Genomic DNA, 12882 nt, shown 5'->3' with positions numbered 1-12882 from the left:
CATTGCAATCAGAGAGGTCATAAAAAGGCCCATTGTCCGAATTTGGCTGCAGCAAGACCAATGTCAGCACCCGCTCCTGCTACTCTTTGGATTACTTATGGCCGCCAGTGCCGGGAAGATGTGCATGTGGTGAAGAGCAGGGTTTCCAGCTGACAGCCGAGGAGGCTCGTGCGGCACCAGATGTGGTGACCGGTATGTATCTTTTCCTTATCTCTTTATTTATATTGAATTGTTGCTTATATTTATGTGTTTTATTTTAGGATTGTTCCTTGTGAATGGTATTTCTGCTTTGGTATTGTTTGATTTGGGGGCTACTTGATCCTTTGTATCGCTTGTGCTTAACAAGAGGTATGCTAGAGCTCCGGGGGAGCTGGATTGTCTATTGGATGTCGAGATTACAGATGATAGATATGTTCTGGTTGCGAGGGTTCATTGGGGTTGTACCCTTCAGTTATTCAGCGAAGAGTATCTAGTTGGTTTAGTTGGCATTCCTTTGCGTGGGAACAAGGCTATTGTGGGTATGGATTGATTGAACCTTAATGGGGAAGTGATTGATTGTGAGCAGCAGTTAGTTCGGGTTCGGACGCAAAGTAGGGGAGAGTTAGTGGTGCATGGGGAAAGATCTCAACGTGGGCCGCTTTTGTGTTCAGCAGCGAGGGACATTCGTTATCTTCAGCAGGGTTATTCCGGTTATGTCGCCTATGTTATGGATACCCGGGATAAGGGTAAGGTGACTGTGGATGATGTGTCAATTGTGCGTGATTACCCGGATGTGCTCCTGGAGGATTTTCCTAGGGTGCCTCCGAGGAGGCAGGTCGAGTTCACGACTGATCTGGTTCATGGTGCGGCTCCGATAGCCAAAGCACCGTATCGGTCGGCTCCTCCTGAGATGTAGGAGTTGTCTACATAGTTGGAGGAGCTGTTACATAAGGGGTTCATTCGACCGAGCAGTTTACCTTGGGGAGCGCCAATCTTGTTTGTGAAGAAGAAGGATGGGTCTCATCGTATGTGCATTGACTACTAGTAGCTAAATAAGGTAACGATGAAGAACCGTTATCCACTCCCGAGGATTGATGATCTTTTTGACCAGCTTCAGGATACATCTTGGTTCTCCAAGATTGATTTGCGATCGGGTTATCATCACATGCGGGTTAGGAATAAGGATGTGCAGAAGACAGCTTTCTGGACTCGTTATGGTCATTACGAGTTCGTAATGATACCTTTCGGGCTCACCAATGCTCCAGCCGCATTCATGGATCTCATGAACCGTGTGTACAGACCGATGCTGGATCTGTCTATGATTGTATTCATCGATGATATCTTGGTTTATTCCAAGACTCAGGAGCAACATGAGGAGCACTTGAGGGAAGTGTGGAGAATTTGAGGAGGGAGAGACCTTTCGCAAAGTTCTCCAAGTGTGAGTTCTAGTTACGCGAGGTGCAGTTTATGGGGCACCTTGTCAACCAGAATGGTATTCTGGTCGATCCGGCGAAGGTTGAGGCTGTAATGCAGTGGGAGGTTCCAAGGTCCCCATTGTGATTTGGAGTTTTCTAGGTTTGGCGGGTTATTATCAGAGATTAATCTAAGATTTCTCCAAGATAGTTGTTCCATTGACCCGGTTGACAAAGAAGACAGTTACATTTCGTTGGGGGCTGAGCAGTAGGCAACTTTTGAGTCCTTGAGACAGCGGTTGTCCGAGGCACCGATTTTGAACCTGTCAGAGGGTGTTGAGGATTTTGTGGTATATTGTGATGTGTCGATCACAGGATTGGGGAAGTGTTGTTGCAGAGGGGTCACGTTATTGCTTATGCTTTGAGGCAGCTGGAGCCTCATAAGGCGAATTATCCGACGCATGATTTGGAGTTGGGGTTCGTGGTTTTTGCCCTCAAGATTTAGAGGCATTAACTCTATGGGGTCCGTTGTACTATTTACACAGATCAAAAGTGAAAGGTTTGGGGCACTACATCATTCCTATGGTGTACATGCAAACACTAATGCTTTGGAACTAGTTTGTCTAATAAACATGCAATTGAATCATCCAAATCCATAAAGCCTAGATCTATCATGCTATGAACTGAATTAAGGGTTTAGAAGTTACCTTTGATTGTTATGTAGTAATAACAATCTATTCCTCCTTGTAATTGGCTTCAGAAAGCTTAGTGCCTTAAGTGTTGCACCTCTAATGGAATCACAAACACCAAGAGTAATAAGGATGAAGAGGGAGAAGAAGAGAGGCACCCAAAAATGTCTAGAAACCCTAAGGAAACTCTTAGCCACGTTTTTGGGGCTTAGGGGGTCCTTATATATAGTTAGGCTATTAGGTTTTACAACTGGGAAACCCTAATCTGACTGCTTAAGCCCTAAGCAGCCCATGGACTCCCTCTTTAGAAGCCTTGGACGAATTCTTATAGGCTTCCCCATACAATTCGTCCACTCCAAATTCTATGGAGTCCATTAGCCCATTTATATAATTATCTTATAATTACACAATCAGTCCCCTATATTTAATTAATCTCTTTTAGCCACAAAATTAATTATTAATTAATTCTTGACTAATATTAATTAAACAATATGATTTCTCCTTTAATATATTATTCTTATAATATATTAATAAATCATAATTAATCCTCTCTCTCCATAATTCATCCTACAAGTTGCTATAGTGAAGGCAACCCAAAAGGACCATGCTCATAATCGGGTCAAGTACATACCAAAATAGTTATGGACTTAGACATTAATCCAACAAAAAGAGCATGAGGTATTTGATGGATCAGTTGAACCTGAATTTGAGAAAGCATTGGTGGTTATATGTGGTGAAAGATTATGCTTGTGAGATCCTTTATCACCCGGGGAAGGCCAATGTGGTGGTCGATGCTCTCATCAGCAAGGAAGTCGCGGCTCCGATCAGAGACATATGTTTGAGGATGACTGTGATTACTCCGTTGTTGGAGTGGATTCGTGAGGCCCAGGTGGAAGCTATAAAGGAAGAGCACCGCAAGAGTGACCGTATCGTGGGTCAGGTGGCTTCCTTTGATTATGATAATTATGGATTGTTGACTCTGCATCGGCGGGTTTTGGTTCGGTATTGAGGCGGTGCGTGTCAGGTTCTGATGGAGGAGGCGCATAAGCCTAGGTTCTCCATTCATCCCGGGGCGACGAAGATGTATAGGGATCTTCGTTCTGATTATTGGTGGCCCTGCATGAAGCGGGATGTGGTCTAGTATATGGAGTGGTGCTTGACTTGCTGGAAAGTCAAGGTAGAGCATCGGCGACCTCACGGCAAGATGCAGCCGTTGGAGATTCCCGTATGGAAATGGGGAGATATTACCATAGATTTTATCACAAAAATACCCTCGACTGCGTGCATAGTGGATTCGATTTGATTCATCGTGGATTTTTTGACCAAGAGTGCACATTTCATCCCGATTCAGGAGAATATTTCTACAGAGAAGTTGGTTGAGATTTATATTAGGGAGGTTGTAGCACGTCATGGGGTACCGATATCAGTGGTTTCTGATACGTGTGAAATAGTATTAGTTTTAAACCTACTAATTTAAACACAAAATAAACACATGAAAGGAAGTGTACCTATCGATTAGCAATATAGTTTAAGCAAGTAGGGTATTGAACACATGGAATGGTAATAATTAAAATAAATACTACAATTACCTAAATAAAAACAAGTAATAAAAAGGGGGGTTTTCTCTAGTTTTGCAAGACTAGAAACTAAAGCATTCAAATAACACTCAATCAAAAGACAATTAATCAACCAAAGAGAAAAAAATGACAACTAGATTCAATGATAAAAGAGACTTCTGTTCAGATTCGATTCGCTTATTCATATGGTTTATTTCATGGCAAGTGCAATGGATCAATATATCAATGGTTACCGATTTCTAATGTGATTAGGTTCATGTTCACTATTACTAATCCTTTAGCAAACAAGTTAATTCAAACAGTGATCAAGTGATTAAAACTAACAAGTTTTCTTGTATTCAGTTCGAATCAAGTAAGACTTGTAATGTTAGTTAACTAAATTTTTCAATTCAATCAACTCATATGTGGTTGTTTGTCAAATATGCTCGCACGTTAATTTACTTATTTTCTAATTAACCCTAGGTTCATGTTCACTAATACTAGGCATACAATCTTTTTTTTCACAAAACTATACAATCTTTTTTTCACAAAACTATATGATTCAAGCAATTAAGAAGATGTTCATACAACTCAATAAACTTGATTATTAACATAAAACAATTATCATTAACACATAAGGATCTTTAACAAGCATAACAAGATAAATAACCAAATCAAATTAATTCAGGCCACTCAATCAAACCATATTCATAAGATCATCTAGTCTAAACAGAAGTATGAAGCTTTTAGCTCATAACTACAGCAAATAACAACCTAAAATCAAAATCTAATGTTTCAAACATGGTTCACACAAAAGATTAATATAAGAGTAATGTTTGTTTTCCTTTGATCTCTTCGAAATTGACTTCTAGGTTGAATTATCGAAAACTAAAGCTCCAAGAACCCTTCTGATATTCAAAAGTCTCCAGAATGTGTTAAGGTTTCGGGAATAAACGATAAATATATAAATTTCCAAAATTCAGCACCAATTCGTCGAGTTTTTAAGATAAACTCGACGATTTTTTCACTTAATACACGTGTACGACAAGGTGTTGTTGAATTAGGAACCTTCTGACCAACTCGTCGAGTTGATGGCCAACTCGTTGAGTTTTTCTTCTTTTAAGCCTTATTTCTTCAAACTTCAATTTCCAAGCTCCCAATTGCTAGTTCCTCTTCCTTTTTTGCCCGAGCATGTCTTCATTGTTGAAATTGAAATATTAAGCTAATTAAGCACCTTCTGTCCATAATATGGGATAAAATCAACATAAAATATTAATATAATGCATGATTTTTATGACTAATTAAGCACATATCAGTTTTCGATAGAGATGTTCGGTTTGTAGCCACGTTCTGGAAGAGGTTTCACGACGAGTTGGGCACTTGTCTCCACCTCAGCACAACATTCCATCCATAGACCAATGGTCAGAGTGAGCGGACTATTTAGACCTTTAAGGATATACGGTAGTAATGTGTTTTGGATTTCGGTAGGAGTTGGGATACGTATCTTCCGTTAGTGGAATTTTCGTACAACAGTTAACACGCCAACATTGATCGACCTCCTTCCAAGATGCTCTACAGGAGGAACTGTAGGACCCCGATTTGTTAGGGCGAGGTCGGTTAGCGGGTTATAAGGAGTACCAAAGTGGTACTCAATACCACTGAGCTGATTCAACAGGTTCAGAGTAGGCTCCAGACAACTCAGAGTCGGAAGCAGAGTTATGCAGACAGGCGCCGGTTAGATTTAGATTTCCAGGTGGGAGATATGGTTCTCCAGAAGGCGTCACCTTGGAAATGTGTCATCCGGTTTAGGAAGCAGGGAAAGTTGGGCCTAGTTATATTAGTCATTTCAGGGTTTTGAATCGGGTGGTCTGGGTTACTTATCGCTTGGATCTTCCAAATAAGCTCAGTCAAATTCAAAGCATGTTCCATATCTCTCAGCTATGGAAGTGCTTAGTGGATGATTCCGTAGTGATACCATCGAAGGATATTCAGGTGGATGACCGTCTGAATTATATTGCAAGACCGGTAGCGATTCTGGATCGGAAGATAAAAACCTTGAGGAACAAGGTTGTCCAGTTAGTGGAGGTGCAATGGCATCACCGCAAGGGTTAAGAGTGTATTTAGGAGCCCGAAGATGAGATGAGGAAGCACTATCCACAGTTATTCGGGGCAGCGGACTTCGAGGACGAAGTTTGATTTAAGTGGAGGAGAATTGTAACACTTGGATTTAGGGTATGTTCCTTTTAGTTCTTTTATATTGAATTATTGCATTTTGGTCCCTAGAGTAGTACGAGGGGCGTACCACATGGTACGCGTAGCGTACTAGTTGAGAATCTAGTACGCGGGGCGTACCGCATGGTACGCTTAGCGTACTTAGGTGGAGCTGGATCACGGATGCAATGCCTCTTATGATGGGCGTATGAGGGTTACGCTTAGCATACTTGGAGGTTAATGTAACCCTAATTTAAGGGTGTTGCACCCTATATAAAGACCTTAAGTCCCTAAGGCTGGCCTTTATTGCCCTAAAACCCTAAAATCGACCTTTAGCATCCATTGTTGTCTTTTTGAGCTCTTGAGAAGATGTTGGTGCTTGTTTTACCCATTTTGAAGAGATTGAAGAATGTTGAAGGTTCATAGCTTAGTGGGAAACTTAGAGATCCATAATCATCACTCATTTTGCAAGTCTTTTGAGGTATCAAGTTCATACCTTGGCTTTTGAATGCTTAGATCTCTTTATGTCTTGATTTTTATAATTTTGGTCTCTTTTGGGTTGGTTGATGAGTTAAGACGTTTATAGGGCTTCTCCTTTTAAATCTGAGCATGTTATGAGGTTCTTAAGCATAAACGTGCAAGCATAATGGGGTTTATGGTCACATGCATGCATTAATTCACCAATTAAGTCATTCTTGGCTTTAAGAGCTTCATTAAGCCATGCATGCATGTAAAGTTAGAAACTTTACGTGATAAATCAGCTCAAGGAAGTCAGATCTAGGTTTTGGAGTAAACTCTTTATGGATTAAGAGCTGGAAATAAGATTTGATTGAATGGTGAGTACGTTGCGCGTACAAGCTCGTACGAGCTGCGTACAAGCCCTAAAGCATGTACGCTTAGCATACAAGCTGACTGCACCCCACATACTGAAGCAGTTGGGCTTCGAAAATGGATCTTCGGTTTGGGCCATTATTTTGGGATTAGGTGTTTAAGGCCTTATTGGGCCATCAAGTGTTGGGCAGATGCTTATTTTGGGTTCTTAGAAAAGGCCCATGAAAGGGGTTGTGACATCCCTATTTTTCATGGCCAGAAAAGACCGATTTTGTTTATGCTTTATAAAAATCAGAGTACCACTTTTAATAAAAATGTTGCGGAATTTGTTCCCAGTAAAACATGATAAATACGCTATAAAAGCATTTCCGAACGAGAGTATTTTTATCCATTTTAAAACATTTGGGATGTCATCGTCAATACAGAAACATAAGCATAAACAGAACTTACATTCAGTATCACTAGTGATTTATATCTCCTTAATCTCTCAGTGTAATGTGACTTCATATTGACACATGTGATATAAATAAACTGAATGGGTCAGGTTGGGAAACGTGGTGAGTACATAGGGTTTTCAACCCACAATAATATAATTATTATGTTAAAACAATCAGGCAATCAACCCAATTACCCATCCCCATTATCTTCTTTATTCTTAAGGATCTACCCTAAGAATCAGCTATTCCTCGTTCATTCATTCCTAAGGATCATCCTAAGGAATCGGCACGAAATCCATCGTTGCCAGGGTTTACTCAACGGGCACTAAATCCATAGCTGCCAGGGTTTTCTCAACAGGCACTAAATCCATAGCTGTCAGGGCTATTTCGTTTATCGACAGTATCCACTCGCAATACATGTCAATGGGTTTTTAGAGTACACCGGTGAACACATCGTTCACAACACCTACAGGTTGCGAGCCTGCTAGTGTTCCACTGGACTGTCTAGAATAGTCCGTGGTTGTCATCCATACTCTGATGAATGACGGGGCCATCATTTGGGAAAAAAGGCTTCTCACATCGTCCACCTCTCACCCTCACCTCACGGTCTATTTCACCTCTCAACTCATCATCCAACTCATACTCCATCTATTACATTTACCCATGTTTTACCCCAACATTATCGTAGATATAAAATACATATACTTTTTAAATCATCTAAAACATGTATAAAAACGTTCATCCAGCATAGATAGCAAGTACTTAGATAATATGCACACATAGCACGTAATTTATATAAAATACTTCATATCTATGTGTAAGATGAAAGTAACTATGCACTCACCTGATAAGATGGTGACTCTGAATTCAGACAGCGCTTCGTTACTCTTAAAACAATTTCCTTCGATAAAACCTAGTATCAATACCACTAGAGTTTAGTCTAACGATAACCGCAACAAATTAATAGTCTGACTATTATTATTATTATATAAGCGTTAAATAACACTCAATATAACTCATAATAATAGCCCAAATAATTATTTTAGGTACCTAATAACATTACTATAATTATTTGAAAGCTATATTAAAAATTGCGTAAACGTAGCTCACTTACAGCGGATTTTAAAGAAAACCGGGCTTTGCTCGGAGCAGCGTTTCCGAAACCGAAAGACCCTTTTTCTCGAGACTCCAGGAGCCTCGGGGCTTCCCTCAGGTGCTAGGGGGTTTACCTAGGGTTTAGGGGGGGTTAAGGGGAGCTAGAGAGAGAAAGTAGTGACAGAAAGAGTGGAGAAAAGTGTGAGAAATCCGGGCAACTTCGCATGCCTTTTATAGGCGCCTAATCCTCGGACATACGCTGCGCGTCGGACAGGACTACGTTGGGCGTAGTTCAGATAAGCCTCCAGCTCGCATCCAGTTGGCTTACACCTTGGAATGGATAAGAACCGAAGCTACACGGGGCGTATGCGAGGGCAACGTGGCGTGATCCAAAGCGACTCCTGAACCAACATCGGATGGCCCAGATGCTGCCACGTCATCAGGTTCTTATTAGACTTCGCAATTTCGACTACAAACTTTAAAAATTCGTATCTTTCGAATACGACCTCTGTTTTTGACGTTCTTTATATCCACGCGAAGGTGGGAACGTACTCAACAACTTTCGTTTAGACTTTGTCGGCTAATTTTGACTTTACTTTAAAAGTTACATTATTAACAGGGCAGGACAGGATTGGTCCATTAAATTCTCATAACTTCTTCATCCGACGTTCGTTTTCACCCATCTTTTTCTCGTTACGCTACTCTTAACGAGACCTTCGATTCTCGTTTAGGTTGTGTCGGCTAAAAACCGCTCGATCTAATATTCGAATTTCGAGATGTACCACTAAGCCGAAACTTTGAAAAATCATAACTTCTTCATACGAAGTCAGATTTGGGCGTTCTTTTTATGGACACTCTCATTTTAACGTATTCTACGACTTTCGTTTAGATTGCTAAGGCTAAAAGTCGCTCCATCATAAATTTACTATTTAGGCTTCCCGGTGTCGTGTCGGTTTTGCCGTAAAACTTCGACGGGCCATAACTTCTACTTTATAACTCGGATTTCGGTGGTATTTATATGTATGGAAACCTTGTAACATATACTAAAACCTGGTTAAGATTATTTATTCAAAATAATCTTTTGTCGAAAAGTCGTTTTCGACCCCTATTCTCTCTAAATTGACTAGCCCGGATCTACGGGCGTTACAATTATCTCCCCTTAGGATGATTACGTCCCAGAATCATCAACGAAACAGGACTCACATGATGACTCCATACTTTATCTCTTCATCCTAAGTAATAACCGTAACTTTGATGTTTCTTCGAGCGAGTATCTAACTCTAAGACTTCGTGACTGCAGGCAGTGCTCGATCTTGCACTTGCTCCCTATCTCACGTTAGACTCCAAATTATGACCTTCAAGTCACAATCTCGATCCTCACTGGATACGAACTTAAGATAAGTTCTTTTATTACTATCATGGACCGATGTGTCATATTCTAATGACCTCTCATCGTATGTTGCAACGCTCAGACTCAGGTCTCTTAGTGTCAAATTCCAGAACAGACTATACTTTCCTTCATGTTCTAATCTTATCTTAAAAGGTAGCATTTCTAGCTACAAGCAACCGCCGTGATACCTCTACTGATCGCTTTGATTAATTCTTCCGGCTTAAGTCAGGTGCTACATCGAACCTGATTCTCTAAACTACATAACATACTCATCGTAGTCGGACTCAATTTGATATGACCACTAGGGTTGGAATAACAACAATCTTCTTAGCCATTACCGAAACGATGGTAACGACATGCTTGAATAAGACGGAATCAGTTATTGGCTTCTTGGTAAACTTGTGACTTTCCCTGATCCAAGAGTGAGTCCTGTGCTTCTAGTAGTATATGCGTATATTACCTTTCACACCTACTCATACTCGTCCCAAGTATTGTCTCGCAGTTTTCCAAGTCACAATACAGGAAAATCACATAGCAGTTTAACACATCAGATAACAAAACGAAGGCTTTATTATTTCTCGAAACTATTACATAGGTGTTCAAGTTCACCCTAGACTATGCCTCTAATAGGCTACATCATACGATACTATGGCTATTGCATAACTTGATCTTCGGATATGAAGCCCTCATCCTTGATTCCTCGCATGGTTTTCTGCTTCGTCGAGGATCATGTGAAATGCCCTTAGCCTTGGTGGCATTTCTAGTCGTGCTGCTTTATTTTTCCTTGGGAAGTCCCTGGACATGTACCCCTTGCCTCCACATCTGTAGCATACTTTATCATTATGTGTACAATCCTTGGAATAGTGACCAGTCCTTCCACACTTGTAACAAGTCACTTCTTCGTTGCATTTCCCGCAATGCTTCTTCTTGCATTTATCACACCATCTCGCCTCACCTCCTTCTCCTCTTCCAAGCTTTAAGAATTTGCTTTCCTAGTTGGACTTTGAAGATCCTTCAAACTTCTGCTTCTCTCCTGCCTTATCTCTTTCTAGACCCTTTTCTGTTATTTGGGTCTCTACGTTCTTTGTGACATCCCCAATTTCATGGCCAGAAAAGACCGATTTGTTTATGCTTTGTTTTTAAAATCAGAGTAATCGTTTAAAGAAAATTGTTGCGAAATTTGTCCCCAAAACAAAATATGATAAGAATTTATCAAAGCATTTCTTAAAGAAAAGTATTTCATTATATAACAAAATCTCGGGATGTCATGTTCCGATACAGACACATAAGCATAAACAGAACTTACATTTATTTACACTAATGATTTACATCTCATTTAATCTCTCAGTGAAATATGTCTTCGTATTGATACCTATGATACAAAGAAAATTGAGTGGGTCAGGCCTGGGAGCCTGGTGAGCATATAGGGTTTTCAACCCACAATAATATAATTATTATATTTAATCATCAAACAATCAACCCAATTACCCATCCCCATTATCTTCTTTTAGTCTTCCCTAAAGATATTATCTCAAGGGTCATCTCCTATATCATATTTACTTCTCATCTCCTTACATCGTATTTCCTTATATGTTTGTTCCTATGAACTTTTCCTAAGGGTCATCGCCTACATTGCATAGACAATACTAATTCGGTGACTACTCCCTCAATGTGTCTAGCAAGGGTTAGGGTATCATCGCATGATTACGCAACCACAACATCGCCTGGACTGGTAAATCATAATAAGGGTTAGTCTATCATCGCATGAATACGTAGCCAAAACATCGCCTGGACTCGTAATTCATAATAAGGGTTAGACTATCATCGCATGAATACATAGCCACAACATCGCTTGGACTCGTAATTCATAATAAGGGTTAGACTATCATCGCATGAATACGTAGCCACAACATCGCCTGGACTCGTAATTCATCACCTATATATCATCACCTATTTATCATCACCATTATATCCTCACCTATCTCTCATCACATTTTTTTTATCACACACCAACTATTTCATCTACCCATGTTCTACCCAACATATTTGTAGATATAAATTACATATACAACTTATTTAAAAACTCGTATAAAACATTCATTCAACATCCATCTCAAGTAAACAAACAATGTATAAACACATAGCATGTATTTCATAGCAAATACTTCATATCTATGTGTAAGCTGAAAGTAACTATACACTCACTTGATTAGAAGTTGATCGGACAGCACTACGACTTGTAGAAGTAGTATTCTTGGTTAGATCTGGAAGATCTTTACAAAAACCGGGCTCCTCGCGGGCAGGGATTCGGCTCAGGAATCTCACTTCTCGGGATCCTCGGGGCTTCGGAACTTTCTTCGGGGCTCAGGAATGATACCGGGGCTTCGGGATATCATTGGCACGCAAAACGATGCAAAACTTAGAGAGAAAGGAAGAAAATTAGCAAGGGAAATGGCTGATCTCGGGTTCTACTTATAGGATGTTGGGTCTGGAATTACGCTGGGCGTAATCAGTATGCTGGGCGTACATAGAGTACATTGGGCGTAATCTTCGGATAAGCTTTGGTATGCGTGCCACGATCTTCAAAAATCATAACTTTCGCATACGAGCTCCGTTTTCGACGTTCTTTATATCCACGCGTAGGTGAGATTATGCTCTACAACTTTCATTTAGACTTTGTTGGCTAATTTTGACTTTATTTTTATTATATTATTTTTAGTAGGCCGGGACAGGAAAACTCCGTTATAAATTCATAACTTCTTCATCCGACGTCCGTTTTCGCCTATCTTTTTATTGTTTCACTACAATTGATGAGATCTTCGATTCTCGTTTAGACTGTTTCGGCTAAAAACCTCTCGATCTCAAATCGAGTATTCGGGCTGCATACCGCTAAGTCGAAACTTAGAAAAATCATAACTTCCTCATACGAAGTCAAATTCGGACGTTCTTTTTATGCACGCTCATGGTTTAACGAACTCCACGACTTTCGTTTATATCGCTAAGGCTAAATATCTCTCTAACGTAAATTCACTATTTACGTCGCGCTGTGTCGTGTCGGTTCTGTCGCAAAACTTCGACAGGTCATAACTTCTTCGTTATAACTCGGATTTCGGCGTTCTTTATATGCATGGAAACCTTGTAACATATACTATAACTTAGTTAAGATTATTCATTCTAAATAATCTATCATCAAAAGTCCATTTTTGACGCCTATCGTCTCTAAATTGACTAGCCCGGATCTACGGGCGTTACATTCTTAGTTGCCCTAACAGCTATTTTCAA

This window comes from Lactuca serriola, chromosome 5, assembly GCF_051521515.1.
Source record: "Lactuca serriola cultivar US96UC23 chromosome 5, Lser_US96UC23_V15, whole genome shotgun sequence".
Taxonomy (NCBI): domain Eukaryota; kingdom Viridiplantae; phylum Streptophyta; class Magnoliopsida; order Asterales; family Asteraceae; genus Lactuca; species Lactuca serriola.
This window is presented reverse-complemented; position numbering follows the sequence as displayed.